Below are 19,089 nucleotides of genomic sequence, written 5' to 3'. Positions count from 1 at the left end.
TTAGTATACTCTCGAATACTGCCTTAACTTGTATTTTTAATAGCATCACCCACTACATCCTCTGTCTTCCCTGAAGCAATCCTATACTTTCCCACTGTCATAGCTTTATAGCTTTGTTACTTCAGGCTGAAATGTATGGATAGGCACACATACACATTGTTAATTGTAGTGTTCAGGTTTTCTGTGTCTGATTCTTTTCTGTTTATTTAGTCATTGAAGAAGGTGTATCAAATCTTCCTCTATCATGATATTTGTCAATTTCTCTTTAGTGAGCAATGATACTTAGAGACTGTTATCTGGGTACTGTAAGTGCTCATTATTACTGTGTACATAGTTCAGAGGATATGTTTCATTTTGCTTTATATGTTTAGGAATTTCTCAGCTCTTTTAAAGATGATATTCCACTGACTTCTGGCTTCCTTAGTTGCTTTTGAGAAGTCATCTATCAGTTTGATCTTCTTTTGTTTTTTCTCTCTGGCTACTTTTAATATTTTCTTTTTCTTTTATACTTTGTAGTTTCTCTGGGATATGTTTAGGTATGGATGTAGTCTTTTTGTTATTTTCTTAATTCTACTTGGATTAAGTTGGGTTTCCTAAATCTGAGAGTTAATGTCTTTCATCAGTTCTGTAAAATTCTTATGTTCTCTGACTATTACTTCTTCCCTGTTTTCCCTTATTAAATGGTATTTCCTTCTGGAATTTTCCCCCACCTTTATTATTTATTTTTTTAATTAATTTATTTTTTCTTATTTTTTCAGGTGAGGCAACCCTTGGTTGACCTCACAGATTACAAAGACCTTGTCAGCCTACAATCCCTTGTTATTTATTTTTTATGCCTACAGCACCTGGCCTTCCTAGGTGGTCTCCCATCCAAGTACTAACTAGGTCCGACCCTGCTTAGCTTCCGAGATCAGATGGGTTCCGGCTTGTTGAGGGTGGCATGGCCATAGACTTTCTCCACCTTTAAACCAGCTGTCTCACCATCTTCAGTAGCATCTCAACTGGTTTTTCCATCTCCAGCTTTTTAGGGTAAACTTCAGACTGGTTAACATACCATTAAGATTCTTTATGAAATGACGCCTGTTTATTTCTCTCATCCTCCTCATTTCCTCTGCTTTCTCTTACATTGTGTGTCCTAGCCATGCAGAAATATTCTGTTTTTAGAATATTTCTTTGGTCATGCTTTCTTTGTTCCTGCTGGGTCCCTGCTTGGGAACTTCCTCCTACTGCTGTTAACCAGCTCCATCTGTTAAGCCTTAAGATCTTAGTTTAGGACTGCTTTTCCTGAGAAGCATTTTCTGATTCTTCAGTCTTAAATTAGGTGCTTTTTCCTTGTTATCCCTAATATTCTGTTAGTTTCATAGAACAGTTCAGGAATTTGGGCATATGAGTGAACACAAATTGAAGTAATTACAAATATGGTTTCTTGTTACTGGGGAATCAGTACTCTAAATAGTTTTTCAGCGCTCTAAATAGCTTTTCCCAAGGCCTCCAAGTTGTTCTTCCTTTAACATCTTCAGTCTCTTCTTCTAGACCTTAGTAGTTCTTGACAGTGTAACCTGTTTCATCTTAATTCTATTTAATAATCATCAGTATTAATTTTTGCCTTCAGATACCTTTCGATTAAGTTGAGGAGACACAGATATTTATCGCTGCAGACAAAGGCCATGACTTTCTATTTAGCATGGTTTCATCTCTGAAGGAGTAAGATTGTCTGGATCCATAGGTCCAGTTTGATCAAAGCAGTTAACTTGGCTTACTGTGTGTACGCTGCTTCACCCCTTATTGAGAGTCTATATAAATTACACAATGCATAACCTAGGTACTTGGTCTGATTCAGGTTCTCTAACTGGAAAGCCCATTTTTATTAGTATTTCCTAGACTCTTTTTTTATCTGCCTGTGTTCTTACTGTTTCTTTATGTTTGCCTTCTGCAGATTTTTCCCCCTAGTCTTTATTTATGAGTGCAAATCTTACCTAGAATTTGTTTAGCTTTTGATAACTCTGTTATGCTGTACCTCGGTTGTCACCCAACCTGGTGGCCTCACTTACTGGTCCTTTCTGCATAGAGAGTTAAATTAACTAGAAGGGTAATGACAAGTACTGTCTTAACCTTGGGAAGATAGTTTTACTGTCCTTTTCTTTTTAAAACTCCATATTTACATTTTAATACCCCTGTGCTGGGTTATTCTGACTATAGTCACTTTACTGGGATTATTTAGGAAATATTTTCATAACAGCCTCACAATATGATATTATGTGAATCTTTCCTTTATAAAGATGATAGATCAAGTTCTGGGAGGGAATATCACCATTTCATCCTAATGGTGATTAGTAGACCAATGATGCCGATTCCGTTTGGGAGAAAATATAAAGTGGTGGCTTTGGTATGATAGAGTAGCCATGTTATTTATGTCATTGGGGGAATTCTCTATTTTTTACAAAATATTGACAGCATAACTTTTTAAAGACGATAGCCAAGTGTATGATACATAATACAGTATATGTTATTAGAAAAGTACAAAAGCATAATTTTTTAAAATGCTGTGAATATAATTGGGATTTGGAATTGTGACTGAGTCTCATCGGTCTTTGTAAAAGTAATTTTCTTTTTGGAATGTACAGTATTGCTACAAAGAGAAAGTAGAAGTTTTTTTTTTTTTCCCCCCGAGAAAATCAGTTTACTTAAAGTTGAGTTAAAACCTGTTGATAGATTGAGGAGATATATAGAGTGAAAAATACATCCTACATTTTTGCTCAGTTTTTTTGAGGTAAGAAGGAAATAATTACTTGTGGATTTCTTTTGCAGCTGAGAAACCTTAGATTCAGCACTCAGATGAGCTAGAGCTCAATTTCTGACTCCCTGCCTTATAAATCTCAACTAATTGAAATCCTTGAGATTACTATAAGCTTTCAGTGATGTATTTGAACACATTTTGACTACCATACTCTGTGTTCTCTCCTTTGTTCCTGGTGGGGCCCAAACAATTATTGCTTCAGGCCCATCTGTCTTCAGTCTAGAGTTCTTGCATTCAAAGCACATGCGTATACTGGTTGACCACTTTCCTTCCCCTTTATCTCTGACATGATTACTACCCCTTTCACCACTCTAGTTAGCTCAGCAATGACAGAATAAAAAATAAGAATAAGGAAACCCAGGACCTTCTGGCCTGCATAATGCTGCTTCTGACGCAGAATGTTACAAACCCGGCATTGTGAAATAGCTCTCCAGCCCATCCTATAAGTAAAATCTAAGAAACTTGTGAAAGTTCTGACTGCCTCAGAAATGACAATTTTAGTCAGGCAGTGGTTCCTGAAACAAGTAGAAGGATAGTAGCATGAGAACTGGATAGGAGGTGCCTGTGACACTGCAGTTGGCTGGGTTCTGAGACTGATGAGAAAATGTTTTGGAGGAGTTCTCATGATTGAGGTTTTACTCTGCCTGTCGAGGATCATTTTTTCCATAGCATGGGTGGTGGCCGGTAGGCACTTGGATGGATGTCCAGTTTTTGCCCTAAGTACTTCATTTTGAACTGGTACCATTGTGCACATGATGGGAGCCCCTCCTTGGAGGTGGTGTTAAGTGCATTCTGCTTTGTGATAGGCACCGATTCTTGTCTGTGTTTTCAGTGAAGAGATAGGGGCAGGTGAGAGCAGAGCCAGTGATAGAACATTTTTTATACATTAAACAGTAATTACACCCAATGGTTCATCTGTTTACATAACTCAAAGTTAAAAAATTAAAAAGTCATTTATGTTTAGTGAAATACAGCATTTACAGAAATATAGACATATATATTAAAATACGTACAGCTTAATCAATAATTATAAAGCACATACCTGTAACTGTCATTCAGGCCAAGAAATAAAAAATTGGCAGGCCGCCAGAGCCCTTCCTCCCACTCCTTTTCTGATCACAGTGCCATTTTGCCTGCCCTCCTGCCCCACAACCAGGTAACTTCTCTGTTTTTGAACTTTATATGAACAAAATCACTATACATTTTTTCCTTTTTTCACTCAACATTGTATTGTGAAGTACATCTGTGTTACTTGAGATTGTGATTTGTTCATTTGTGTTGCTGTACGGTACTCCATGATTTATCTTTCCATACAGTCCACATTTACCCTTAATAAGTCAAGATGTTCTCATATAGTGTTTGCACAGTTTAACCGTTTAGCCCCATGCTGAGGGGAGGGAGCTGTTTTTCGGAGATATCCTCCTGCCCCAACCCAGGAAAGTTTGAGTCCTGGAGAGGAGTATAAAGTTTCTCTACTCTAAAAATTAGCTCGATGATTTCCCACCTTCAGTAATAGCTAGGCACCTCTGTCTTTTTTTTTTTTTTTTTAAATTTAAAAATATATTGCAAGTTAGTAAATTAACCTTTCTTCTGTTGTTTTAACTTGGGAGCCTTGGGTGAAGTTTCCTTTATTGTCCCATACATTGGGATTTCAGATATGAATACTTATCTCTTTATAGAGTTCATTTGCATTCTCAACATTTATAGAAATGGATGTTTGTTTTAAAATAGTGTGTAGTTATTTAAGACTTAAGTCTAAAAGAGCCTGACGGTTGGAAACTATAGAGTTTATAGTGAACTATATATATTCTCTATGCCCTGGTGTCTTAGGGTTTTAATGTAGCTGTGTAATCCTCCGAGGTTTTCAGAGAAGAATAGTCATGAATCCGAAAAATCCCATATATGTTCTTTTTCTGATCTAGTATTCTTTTTGGTTTTATTATCAGTATTATCAGTGCCATGATCAGTGTATGTATCTTATGATCCAAGTGCTAATATTTGCCCAAATGTGAACTATGTATGACATATTTCATTTCCTCAATAGAAATATTTCAGATCTGATGAGAACTTAGATGTAAACAGTTCAGATACATTTGCCCTACTAACTAGAAAGCCTTTCTTATTTATCTCTTAAAATATGTCTTACACATATTTCACGCACTCCTTAGATCTCTTCACTGATTTGCATCTTCATTTTATGATTAAGATAAAAGAAGGATTTGCATCTTAGCCCAGAGTTCAGCGTTTTGTATCTCAATTTAGTTATTCTTTTCTTCCAGGATATCTTCCCAGAGTCCCTTGATTTCCCTCCTTCAAATACTTGTCTATACCCACACCAGAGTGTCCCTTTGAATGCTTCAGAGGGTTGAAGACCTCAGTCTTCACTATTATATAGTTTGTACTCTTCTCTGTGTCTAACAACTAACTTTTGTCTATAGCCCTCTCCCTTCCATGACTGAGAGTTCCTCCAGCCATTTTCAGCTTGTCTAGAGAATGATTTCTTTTGATGAGTTAAACTTTGAATTTTCTTTCATATTATTGCATGCCTCCCCGCTCTTGTAACTAGATGGTAAGGTAAAGTTAATCAGTACACTTTCTTTACCCCAGATTCTTACTCTCATCAGTAAATCACAGGTCTGCTCTAACCTGAAGTAATAGATAACTGGCTAGAAGAAATGAATCATTACTCAGTGTGGACAAGGCCTTACCTGAATTAATAAGCATGTTGTGCATGTCAGCTCAAAAGAACAAGATCCAAACTGATGTTTGAACCATAAGTAGAGATACCCAAGACTACTAAATTTACAAGAGTGTTCATTACCCTAAATTCCTAATTTAAATACCTTTTATTGAGTTAGGAGTTCTGGATTTTAGCTTTTACTATACTCTAAGCCTCAGTGTCCTTATTTGTAAAACAAGATGGTTGGATTAGAAACTATCTAGGGTCACTTATATTAAGTTTATCGTTATAACCATAGTCTTTTTCTCAATTGCTACTTTAGGAGCAAAAATGCCCCCTTCAGATGAAAAGAGGCAAAGCAAAACAAAAAACAAAAAACCAGCTTTCTTTCATGTCCAGATCATTAATTCAAAAAGTTAATTGGAATCCTATTTTTGAAGCTAAAATAAAACTAGTTTGCCTGCAGCTTTGCCAGCTAACATGTAATACAAGGTGACAGCATCTCTTTTGATACTTTTGTAGTGGTTGCTTAAATTACTGAAATCTAAGAGGTGTGCATGCGATGGCCTAAAGGTAGTTCATTTTAGGCATCACCTGTTGTAGAGATAACTTTGGGTAGAGCTGTGCCATAGCTTATATTAACTCCAGCTGTGTAAATTAAAATAACATACCCAGCAAAACATCATTTTATTCATTTGTAGTGCTTTATCCTATACTCTCTTAAAATACATGATACTTAGAATAGTGGCAAAAAATGTTCAGAAAATTTTGATAAATTATTAAATTCCTTAAGTGTACATGGACATTTTTATAAGTGGTATCTTATTAGATTTTATAAAATATTTTTATGAATTTTAATATGTTGGTGCAGTTATACTACTTAGGACTTTTTTTATTTTACCATATTATTTATTTCTCAAAGAATTTCTACTACATTATTTCATTTATAAGTAGAGTATCTATGAGTGATGCTGTCTTGCTAATTATGATTAGAGAAATTTTTCCCACCTCGCTTTGTCTTGCTTTCAAACAGATCTCTTACCTGCCATCAGCATAATAATAAAAATATTTGAATTTCATCACTATTTATGAAGCCATTCTTTTGGGTACATAATTATCTTATGAGGAATTTTTCCAAAATGAGCACAGATACATTGTACTCCTAACTTTTGTGTAAACCAGTTTAATTCATTTTATTCTGCTTTTGTTTTTAAGAAAACACATGGGAGGGTGGAACAGTACTCCAGGTCAGGAAGCATTATCGGTTTCCACTGATGTTTTATGTGTATTGTTTTTATATGTGACTCTAAAAGCTCAAACTCAGTGTGATGCTATAAAGACATGGAAAATGATTCTTTCTTAGGGTTGGAGGAAGTGATGACTAGTGTTTTTTTGCTGGTAGTATCTGATAATCCCCCCTCCCTTTAGCTATTCTAGGCATGTTTAGTTGTCAGGCGTTGTCGGACTAAATTGCTAAAAATAACAAATAAGGGGGAGGCTGTTCTAAGGCCAGCTCTTGCCACTGTCTGTAATCTGTTTAATTTAGTTCCTAGGGAGAAAGGGCAAAAGGAACATGGTGCCATTCTCATTGAATGCGTTTTTTGTTTAAAGTGCTGACAAGAACATTGTTTGAGCTCTCGCTTTCCCCAAACCCCATAGGGCTCATGTACCCACATCCACATCCACTGTAGAGCCAGAGGTGGGGTTCAGGGAGCATGCTCTCACCAGTGGTTCTACTAGAGATTAACCAGTGGTTGTGGTCTTTTGCTCACCTTTTTATGTGGCTTTTGACAAGCAGAAATGTGCACTTAACCTATGAGAGAGGGTGAGAGGAAGAGTGGTGGTTAGAAATGGGGGAGTTAGTGTGCGACTAAAAAAATCTTTCTATTTAGTCCTCTCCCTAATGCAAGTGTTCAGAGAGTCAAGTTGTTTGATAAAATTAACCATACGTGTGACTCTACTATACCTGCATGTAATTTTAGCTCACATTGCCAGCATAATGCTCTACTTGGATTTGGTTCTTGACCTCTCTGTGCCTTCACTTCTTCCTAATAATAAAAATAACTTTCTGTAAAGTAGAGATAGGAATCTAGTACTTGTTTGTAAAGCCGTGGAAGATCACTGAAGGAGCGATATAAATGCCTTTCCTTTCTCTTGCTATGTATTTTCCAGTGGTGGAGTGCATGAAAACTAGGGACATATTTTCTATTGTATTTCTGGTGGTTTTTATTTTCTGAAGTTGCTTACTGATTTTTTTTTGTATCTGACGTCCTATCCAAAATCCTTTCCTTTGTGCAATTTTTTTTTTTAAAGTCTAAACTTGACTACTTGAGCTCCAAAAGAAAAAAAATGGATTGCTTTTATTAGAGATTATTGGGGGCAGAATGTCTTGGGGAAGCCTATGCTAATGGCGATGTTGGTATTTACCTAAAGCTTTGCAATCTGAGCACGTGGACACTGTGGGCTTTGGGAATGTTTACTTTTAGACATTTCTTAAGTTACCAACGTGTCTTACTCTCAAGAAATAATCATTCTAACTGAACTAAAGGGTCTCAGATGTATTCTTTAGAACACGGTGTTTAACATGATCTATGCCCTATAGCTGATAGTCTTATGAGTCATGTGAAATGACATATATAGCAGCACTTTAAATCTTCACAAGGCAGATATCATTTGTGGTCAAGTTTAATCAGCTCTAGAAATTTGTAAAGAAAACATCAGTTTCCGTTTAGAGCCTGCACTGCCTTTGGAGTTCAAATTCAAAGTCTTCATTAATGCAGACTGTCTTCTCTCTTTAGAGAAGGCATGAAAGTGAAACCGACGATAGGTGGTGTCGGAAAACGTAAGAGTTAGAGGGAACTTCTGGTGCTACAGTTGAAGCCTTAAACTGGATCAGGTTTGAACTGAATTGTAGAATATTGATTACCTAAATTTTTAAGTTTTGATGCTTTTAATTTCAGAGGCTGAACTTTTTTACTTACCGATTTTTCTTTTCTTTGGGAGGACGAAACAGTTTCAAGATTCATGACAAGGATTTGGCCAATAATAATTGTTAGATAGGCCAGAATCAGTGTATGCATATTTTAAAAAGCATTATTGTTTGTTGGTGCCTTGATTATACAGATTACTTTGGGTTATGTCTAACCATGAAGGCTTTTTGTTCTTTCAGTCTTATACTTTAAAGAACCTACAGTCTATTGTACTTAGTCTGTGCCACGCACTATTATAAGCAATGAAGACAAAATTAGCAAAGGCCCTGATGGCCTGGAGCTTATTTTCTGGAGAATGGGATAGGAAACAGATAATAAATAAAAAATAAAATTGATGAATGCTATAAAGAAAAACAACACAGGGTAAGGAGACAGAGAATGATGGGAGTGTATAAGCTCTTTTATATAGTGTTGACAGAGAAGGTTTCTCTGATAAGGTGATATTTGAGCAGAGGCCTAAAGGAAGTATAGGAGCAAGCTATGTGTATGTCGAGGAGAAGAAGGTTCCAAGCAGAGGGAACTTCAAATATAAAACCCGGAGGTGAGAGCATAATTGTGAGTTGGGAGAACAGCAAGGAGGCCAGTTCAGCTGGAGCTGAGTGAGCAAGGTAGAGAATAGTAAGAGATGAAATCAGAGAGGTATCAGGGAATAGATCATATCGGGCCTTGTAGGCTCTGAAATTGGGAATTTGGTGAGGGTTTTGCCCAGAGGAATGATGTGATCTGATTTACATTTTAAAAGGACTAGTCTGGTTGCTGTGTTGAAAATAGTTTATAGGGGCAAGAGTGGAAGCAAGGAGACCTATTAGGAGGCTGCTGCATTATCCAGGTGAGAAATTGATGGTGACCAAGGTGTTGACAGTGGAGGTGGTCAGACTCCGGATATATTTTAAGGTAGAGCCAAGACAATTGGGTGTAGTGATGAAAGAGAGGACTCAAAATTTGGGACCTGTGATTAAGGAATCATACCTCCTTCATTCTTCTGTTAGGGAGATCTAGAGTGAGTTCTTGGGCAAAGAGGCGTTTCACCTGGGACTTGAAGGTCAATTAGAATTTTGCTGGATAGGCCTGGGACAGAGGAGAGAGCATTTCAAATCAACAAAATAGCGTGGACAAAAAGGCTGGAAGTGGAAGTGGTAGAATGGGGTGAGAAATTCGGCTGGAAAGGTCTAAGGGAAAGGAGTTGAGGCTAAAATGAATGAAATCAGCATTGTTTCTACTCACTTTGTGTAAGTACTATTTGTTCTGGGCAAGGAGTTATTCCCAGGCCGGTGCTATTCATCAGTATGGTTTCCACACAGCATTCCATGTTTACTGGGCTCCACAGAGATTCTAGATTTTTCTGGAAACAGATGTGCAATTATCTCTTGCCTAAGTATGGAACCAGTGAATGGTAAGTCAGGCAGATTGATATGTACATTTTTATATATGTTACCTTTATTACTGTTTATGTCGAAGGATGTGGCTTAGGTGTGCAGCAGGAATAACGGTTTCTAATAATGATCCAGAGTTAGACATACATATTAGATGAATTTAACCAGCAAATCTCTGCAAGTGTGAGACAACACAGGTCTCTCTGCAGAGACAGGCAGAGCCTCTCTGTCGAACTCACAAGGAAAACATTTGCCTTCTGCAAGCAGCGGATTCTGGTAGAGTGGAAGGAGCTGAGCCAATCAGGAAAGCCACTAGTCTTTCTGAGAGTCGGTTGATGAGGCCAGGACTATAGCTCTTAAAACTCAGGTGGATAAGCATTTCTCCCTTATGAAAAGCACCTACATACATACCTTGTAACATAATACATGTAAGTCACTTGATACTGTGCCTGGCACACAGGAAATACTTGATAAGTGTGAGATTTTGTTGTTGGCTTATGGTGGATCCTTGGTACCTATTTACCAATTGAGCATACTGCCACCAAATGCTTGTAAGATAGTTTTTTTTTTTTTTAATTTGGAAAAAAACTGAAGATATATAAATGCACAAAGCTTATTTAACAAGCACCTGTGTACTTACCATGCAGATAACAAATGTTAGCACTTTGTAATATTTATTCTTGTTTTTTTTTTTTTTTACAAAAATAAAACAATACCAATGAAATTGAAATCTCCTGTGTAACATCCCTCCCAAACCCACCTAAGTCTCATTCCTGTTCACCAGAAGCAACTACTAACAGGTATTTTGGTGCGTAGCTTTCCAGTCCGTGTTTCATAGTATCTTACATTCAACAAATGACATCATATTGTTCATGTCTTTCAATAACTTGCTTTTTTTTTTTTTTTAAGCTCTACCCACACTAATAAATATATATAGTTCACTCATTTAATTGCTGTAAGGTATTCTGTAAGAACATATAACTTTCTAGACTTTATTCAAAGGACCCATTTTTGATAGCCTCAGTATGTGCCATGTAATTGTGACCAAAGGGCCCAATGACTCCTATGTGTAACATAAACGTAGCCATTGGTAGGGCTAGTCGATGGCACAAGGGTGCAAGTGCAGGCAGGTTAGTGGTAGCCATTGCTCTTATTTCCTAAGAGTTGTGGATTCTATGGTGAAGCTATCTCATAAACTTGGTGGCCTCTGCCCATGTTTTAGAAACAGATCACGTGTACTTCACAGAACCAGAAGCATAGGGAAGAAGAGGGAGACCAGAGTGGGAACCCAGGATTCCAGCTTTCAACCACTATGTCATTCACCTGTGCTCTGAAAGAAACGGGGATTCCTAGGCCACGGGTGGATACTCACAGTAAGGGGCCTTCTAATATTAGTGGTCTTTTTCTTTTAAAACGATAAGCTCCCTAAACACCAACTCTTTGAGTAAAGAGATTATAAGTGGCTTCTAAGTGGCCTAGCATCTGGAAATTGAAGACAGGGCAAAATGAAAACCACGCCTTAAATCGTGTTTGCAAAGAGAAGTGTGCCAAGTGCTCTTTTATTACTCGAGTGTCATTATAAACTTAATTGGTGTTATGTCAGCTGCGTAGATCAGGGCCAGCAGCACATTAAACATTCTGTTTGTACTAGTTCCATGGTAACTTGGGTGGATGCGGAGTTGGGACAAGTGGCAGCTGTGACGTCTGGTCTATAGAGTGATTTCATCATGATAGGAGCCCTGCATCACTGAGGATGGAGAAATGTCACTGGGTGATGTGACTTGACCTCTCAGTGCCCCTTCAAACACTCAGAGCGATGTGAACAAAGCCCCTGGGTTGCTTGTCTGACCTGGAGGTTTAGCTTAGAATTAGAGAACAGAGATTTCTCGGTGACACTGACAGGTATAACTATGAGTTTTCCTTTTCTCTTTCTTAATGAAAAGAAAGTGAGGTTTTTAAAAGCTTTCTAAATAGCCTTTTGATATTGAAGTGTATCTATCACTCTCCAGTTCTGCCCTCTGCTGCCCTGTATGAATCGGCACAGGAGGTGCTGATGAGTCATGCATCTGTGCCGGTGGTGGCTTTAAGCTTTTGCTTGTTTTCACTGTCTCCAGGTCCTTTTATGGGTTTCCAGTTGCCATATCTCTATTTTTTTAGTTGTATAAATATGTTACTCGATTGGAAAGTAGTACTGTGATCACATAGAAATTTCCTTACCCTTGTTTGTCCATTGGCTCTCCCAAAGTACCTTATTAACTCATTAATCTGAATGTTTAGTGCTTCTGCTGATAGCATTAAAGTTAATTTTCAGAAATTAATGTGTCATTTTATTTTACTCTGGCAATTTTGTGTGTGTTTTAGTCTTACGTGTTTGGGTGGAGTAAAGACTTACTTGTTGTGAAAGTAATTCATTAGGAACTTGCCTTGCCATGCCTGTTTTTAAAGCACAGGGATTTCGTGTCCTGTCTTTTCTCCTTGTGATCGAGCATTTGGAGAAGACTAGGAATTCTTTATTTTTAATTGAGGTAAGATTCACAAGGTTATGCAACCATCGTCACTGTCTTTGATCATAGAACGTTTTTATCACTCCTCAAAGAAACCCCTTACCCATTAAGCAGTCATTGCCCATTTCCCTTTTCCCCCAGCACCTGGCAACTGTTAATCTGTTTTATATCTCTGTAGGTTTGCCTATTCTGGCTGTTCATAAATATGGATCATACAGTATGTAGCTTTTTGTGTCTGGCTTCTTTCGCTTAGCTTAATGTTTTCAAGGTTCATCTGTGTCATACTATAGCATGTATCAGTATTTCATTCTTTTTTATAGTGGAATAATATTCCATTGTATGGATATACCACATTTTGTTTATCTACTCCTCAGCCGATGGACATTTGGGTTGTTTCTCCTTTTTGGCTATTATAATTCTGTGAACATTCACACATTTTTGTTTGAACACCTGTTTTCATTTCTCTTGGATATATATCTGGGAGTAGAATTGCTGGGTCTTATGGTAACTTTATCTTTAAACCTCTTGAGTAACTGTCAAACTGTTCTCCACAGCAGCTGCATCATTTTTACATTCCCACCAGCAATATACTAGGCTTCTAATCTATATACATCTTCACTAACACTTATTTCCCATTTTTGATTATAGCCATCATAGTGGGTGTAAAGTAGTATCTTACTGTGGTTTTTATTTGCATTTCCCTAATGACTAATGAGGTTGAACATCTTCTCATGTGCTATTGGCTATTAATGTATTTTATTTGGAGAAATGTCTATTCAAGTTCTATGCTCATTTTTAAATTGGGTTATCTTTTTGCTGTTTAGTTGTAAGAAAACAGAAATTCTTGACTTGCTTGGATCAGAGAGTAGGATCGGACTGACTTCAAGCTGTTGCCTCATGTACCTGTGTGTGCTAGTCTTGCCCCCACAGTTGAGTCAGTTACACCTGTACTCCAAGAATGCAAGGTGTTGCCCTTACTTCCTTTCTCAGAAGGCACACCCTTTTTCACCTACCCCTTTACCATGCCTACAGGCCAAACTCCACAGTAAACACATCGATTCAGTCCTCTTGCTCTTGTAAGACTAGGGCAAACTAAAGACAAACTGAAATAGTAAAACCTGTTTTATGTGCTCATTTGGAAGACTTGTAGAATAGTCCTTCCTGACTTGGCTTTCTGATCCCGGAGAAGCAAAATGTACTTGGGGAAACTTCTTGCTTTTGTAAACTTTGTTTTCACAAGATTTCTTTGTTATGTACTGTGTACGTTTGTAATTTTTTACATATGATGAAACTTAGAAAAGTATTCTATCTGGGCTGTAATTTTTAGTTTTTTTGGTTTGTTTTAGAAAGGAATCAAAGACCCCAGGGTTGTGATACTGGTAGTGGTCTCTGCACATCCTTTTCCTGATCTCTTTTACCCAGTTCCTGAAACAGACAAATCCTTGTCGAGTTTAATATACTGTTAGTATGTTTATACTGCACACACCCATAGCTGTGGCATTTTGTGGTCTCTGAAGTACATCCTCTTTGCTCCTTTATTTCCTGAATGAAGCATTTCAGCCCTTTTAATTATTTTCTTGGGCATAATTATACTGACACTTCTACAACCCTTTCATTGGACCTGCGTAAAGCCCAGTGTCTCATATAGGATAGGAGTCCTAAAAGTGCAGTTTGTGTACTCTTGGGGCTCATCTGTGACAATTAATATATCAGGTAACTTTTCTTCATTAATATATCAGGTAACTTTTAGGGTCAGATCTCAAAGAGCCATAGACTTCCAAGTTGAACTGTATCCTAGAGGTAGCTCGATGTAGCACTCCTCTTCTGCCCTCGACCATTTCTGCTGTGTTGTCGTCACTGTTCCTGTTTGAACACATCTCATGATTTCTAGTGATCGCATCCTTTTTCCTGAACTACTCTTTTCTTGGTTTCTATGACATAGTTTCATTCCTTTTTAGTGTGATTTGCTGGTTCTTCCTCTTCTTTCAGTCTTACTAAATGTTGATTTTCTATATTGCTAAGTAAATTCTCTTATTCCGTGTTTTCTCTCTAGGAATTTCAATCTTCTCATGGCTTGAAGATAGCTTCATGTACTACCTGTACGCAAAATTATATCTCTAGCACAGACTTCTATGAACTTCAGACCCAATCTAGTTTTCTTCTCACATTTCACTTGGATGTCTTACAGGCACTTTAAACTCACAGTGTCCATAAAATGAAACTCATATTGTTCTCTTCCAAACCTGATCCTCTTGGGAGTTATTCTTGACCTCACCCCCTACCCCCAACTTCTAATATCTAATGAAGGTTATGGTGAAGGACTTGGCGAAGTCCTCTTGTTGATTTTTCTCCGGAATGTTTCTTATATCTATTTGTTTTTCCCCATCTCCATTGCCACCACTAAGATACTGTTATCTCTTTCTAAGACTATTGCAGTGGCCTCCTGATGGGTTTCTCAATATTAGCACTTCTATTCTCCAGTGCTTCCCAACCTGTTTTACATCACAGCACCCAGAAAATAGTGTTTGAATGATTCACTGGGGTAAATGGACAGAGGGTGCTCAAGGTTGAAGGGAACTGTTCAGGGGGTCTTTGGCTGCCCTGAACCCACTGAGCCACTCTAGGGACTGAGGGAATCAATATCTTGGGCACATCTGTTACCAAGTCATGACTCACTGGCCATTCTTTAGGAAGCTCTGCTCTAACTCATTCTCTGTGTTGTAGCCAGAGTGATCATTTGTTTTCGATGGAAATTTGATTTTTGTCACTTCTGCTTAAAACCCAGTGGTTTTCCATTATCTTCATGGTAAATAGTAAATCATACCCTGCATGATCTAACTCAGCCTTACCAGCCTTATTCTTTATATTCATTCATTCTCTTATATCCGTTCATTCTCCTGCTGCCCGGCCTCACTGGCTACCATTCAGTTCCCAGACATACCGTGCTTCATTCGACCTTTGCACATGCTGCTCCATTGCCTGCAATTGCTCCTTCCCCCACTCTAACCTCTCCACTTATTCCTACTCATCCTTCAGATCTAGTTCAAAAGTGATTTCCTTGATTATACCAGGTGTTTCCTCCATTAGACACTCTGCTTTCCCCTCAGATCCCTTATTACACTGGTAGCTAAATGGCCGTGTGCCTTGCAACAGTGTACTCTATGAGTAAGTGTGTGACTTGTTCACTGCTCTAATCCCTCTGGTCATTGGGCCTAATATATATTGGGTGCTCAGTAAATGTTGGTCAGATGAATTATGTGTCAGTTCTTGGTGCTGAGGATGAAGCCTTAATCGTGTTCAACAAGATCTCTACTCGGGGCTTACATTCAGGTACATACAGTAAAGAAATAAGAAAATACCATGTAGCAAAGGTGATGTTTCAGAGTTACTGGGGACCCCCTTTTAATTGAGTGATCAGAGAAGTCCTCTCTCAAAAGGTGAAATTTCAGTTAAGATCTGAATGAAAAGAAGCAACCAGACACTTCAGAGTAACTAGAGGAAGACCATTCCAGGTAGAGGGCTCAGATGGTACAAATGTCTTAAGGTTGGAGTGAGTTCGGTGGAGTTGTTTAGGCAGCGAAAGGGAGAAAGTGCGGTGATAAGTTTGGAGTGGTTGGCAGAGCCCAGACCATGCCTCAGTTAAGGAATTTGGATTTTATTCTAAGTGTTATGAGAAGACATTAAAGGGTTTTGAGCAGATTTAATTATTACCTCAATTATGTGTTAAAAATTCATGACAAATGTCCAGGCTAGGATGACGGAGACTTGGACTAGAATGGTGGCAGTGGAGCTGGATAGAAAGAAGAGTATGGTTTAGGGATATATTTGGAAGTAAGACTTGTTCCTGATGGATTGGATGGGGGATATTTGGTTTGATTAATTCTGTATGTAGAACATATCATACCTATTTGTTTAATTATACATTGATTTGTTTAAACCGTATGCAGAACATATATGCGAAACTGAGCTAGACTCAAAAGAAAGATGGGGGAAAATCGATAGAGGAAATATCAATAACTTAAGGTATGTAGATGATACTGTATTACTAGCAGAGAATAGCAATGCTATGAAATGACTACTGATGAAAATGAAAGAAGAAAGTACCAGAGCAGGACTGCATTTGAACGTCAAGAAGACAAATATCATTACAAAAGAAGTACACAACTTTAACATGGACAGTGAAGATACAGTTGAAGATTTTGCTAACCTTGGTTCAGTCATCAATTCAAATGGAAATTGCAGTCAAGAAGTCAGGAAAAGACAGACTCAGAGAGGCAGCCATGGAAGAATGAGGGAAGATCACCAAAAGCAAAGATGGCTAAGATCATACACACCCTTGTATTCTCAGTTACTGTGTATGGATACGAAAGCTGGACAGTGAAGAAGGCTGATAGGAAAAAAAAATGGATTCATTTGAAATATGGTGTTGGAGGAGAATTCTGCGATAACTGTGAACCACCTGAAAGATGAACAGGTGGGTCTCAGAACAAATTAAGCCTGAAACATCGCTGGAGGCAAAAATGACAAAACTGAAGTGTTCTACTTTTGGCACATCATGAGAAGACAGGGTTCTATGGAAAAGACAATAGTGCTGGGAAAAATGGAAGGCAGCAGGAAAAGAGTAAGACCTAATATGAGGTAGATTGACTCTATAAAAGAAGCCTTAGGCATGAGTCTGCAGGAGCTTAGAGGGTTGTTGCGGACAGGACACTGTGAACATCACTCATTCATAAGATCGCCGGGAGGTGGAGCTGACTCAACGGCATGTAACATACATGGGGTTAGAAGAGAAGAAAAGAATCAGGAATGGCTTCTGTTTTTTGTTTTGTTTCTGTGGTTAAAATTGAGCAATTGGATGGGTGCCATTCACTGAGATGGAGAAGACTGGGAGGGGGGTGCAGTGACTATAAATCACTTGTGTTTGTTTTAGACATGTTAAGTGTGGTTTTGACATCCAAGAGGATACATTTTGTAATCATTTGGATGTGTGAATGTGGAATTAAGGGAGGTCAGGGTTGGAGATATAAATTTTGGAGTCATAATATTGTTTAAAGCTATGAGACTAGATGAGCGTTTCTAAGAAAAAGTGTAAGTAGGGAGAAGAGAAGTTCCAGAATAGCTTCCTGGAAAATGCCATGAAGTTGAGCGGAGGAAGAGTAGTAGGCAGAACACAACTTAGAAGGAGTGTAGCCGGTGGTGTAGGAGGAAAATCGGAGTGTGGTATCATGACCGCTAAAAGAAGAAAGTATTTTAAGAATTGTGTTGAATGCTGTGATGAGTACGAATGGGTTAAGAAGAGAATAGAGAAGTGACTACTGCTTTGATTAACAATAGAGATCATTAAAGATGTGGACACAGTCAGTTTAATAGAGTAGATGGACACACGATTGGAGAGAGAGTATAGGAGATTTGAGAAGAGCAAGGTATGAAAGTTATTTTGGAGAGCCAACAAGTGAACATATTAAGGAAGTTTAATAGAATTTCTGAACAGTGCTGAGTGCCCATTTGAGATTCATGGTCCTGAATTTAAAGTGAAACCATTCAGCACAGTTAAGTATTTTTCTTCAGCAACATGCAGCTGTTCAGGTACAAGCATGGAGTAGGTCAGTGGTTGGGTTTAACTTGGGTTGGCATTTAGTCAGGCAAGTGCAACAGAGGGAGAGGGGCGAAGGAGAAAAGGGTGTTTACAAGGGGGATACGTGTGAGTGATGGACTGTGGAAGCCATGCTGGATAGGAGGGAAAAGACCATGGAAGCATAATGGGGAATGAAAACCTCGTTAGTGAGTGATGAGATTAAAGAAGTGCAGGAGAGAGAGTTATCAGGTAGAACTGACCTGACGAAATAAGTGGCAGTGAAATTGAAATTTCGGAGGTGGTGCAGTTACTGGTGTTAACAAGATCTTTAGGGCATGATCATGTGCCGAGTCACTGAGGTGGGGCAAAATAAAAATGATGAGGGGAAAGGAGGTCATGGGACTGATGGAGCATCTGCATTCTTGTTGAAGTCATCTTGAGTGGTCTGGCAGTGGTAGAGAAGAAGACAGTGAGCCATTGATGATTGAGGGGCAGTCCCCAAGAACATTGGTTGATTGAAGCAACAGGGAGTAGGGAAGGGATGGTAAAGCATGGTGCCACAAATTTCAAGAACCAGGGTTTTGGGAGACAAAAAGGAGAAATGGTTTGGCAGTCGGCTGAATGAATGAATGGAAGGATGGGTGGATGGAAATTTATGCCTTTATTAGGTAGCTTTCATTGAAAATTAAAAATCTCCGAAATCTCTAACTGTTGGACTCAGTTCTAACTTGTAAGACTCCCTCTTTTTTAAGAACAGAGGTTGGCAGGCTATAGCCCGGGGGCCAGATTTGGCTGGCTGCTTGTTTTTGTGTTATTAGAACAGAGCCATCTCCATACACTTCCACTGCACCCATTTGTTTACACGTGGTCTATGTCTGCTTTTGCCCTACAGTGGCAGAGTTGAGTAGTTGTGACAGAGACAGACCTCACAAAGCCTAAGTTATTTACTATCTGGTCCTTTATAGAAAAAGTTTACTGACTCCCACTCTTAACAGTGGTTCTCAAACTTTAGTGTATCTCAGAGTCACCTGGAGGGCTGTGGAAACAGGTTGCTGGGCTCTACTCCTGGAATTTCTGATTCTAGTGGGTCTGGGTTGGGGCCCAAGGGTGTACATTTCTAACAGGTTCTCAGGTGTTGCTGACGCTGCAAAAATTTCTAAGGACATCACT

General features: G+C 38.5%; 1 protein-coding gene and 1 pseudogene across 2 annotated transcripts in view; one reads left to right on the top strand and one right to left on the bottom strand.

The window, feature by feature from the left end:
• The window catches only part of PFDN1 (prefoldin subunit 1), a 71,809-nt gene that overhangs the window by 24,335 nt on the left and 28,385 nt on the right, over positions 1-19,089 (top strand). The window lies entirely within an intron of this gene.
• LOC120581733 (uncharacterized) lies at positions 834-952 on the bottom strand (annotated as a pseudogene).

This window comes from Pteropus medius, unplaced genomic scaffold (assembly GCF_902729225.1).
Source record: "Pteropus medius unplaced genomic scaffold, Ma_sr-lr_union100, whole genome shotgun sequence".
In the NCBI taxonomy this organism is placed as follows: Eukaryota; Metazoa; Chordata; class Mammalia; order Chiroptera; family Pteropodidae; genus Pteropus; species Pteropus medius.
The sequence above is the reverse complement of the archived record's forward strand: the minus strand, read 5'-3'. Positions and strand labels throughout refer to the sequence as shown.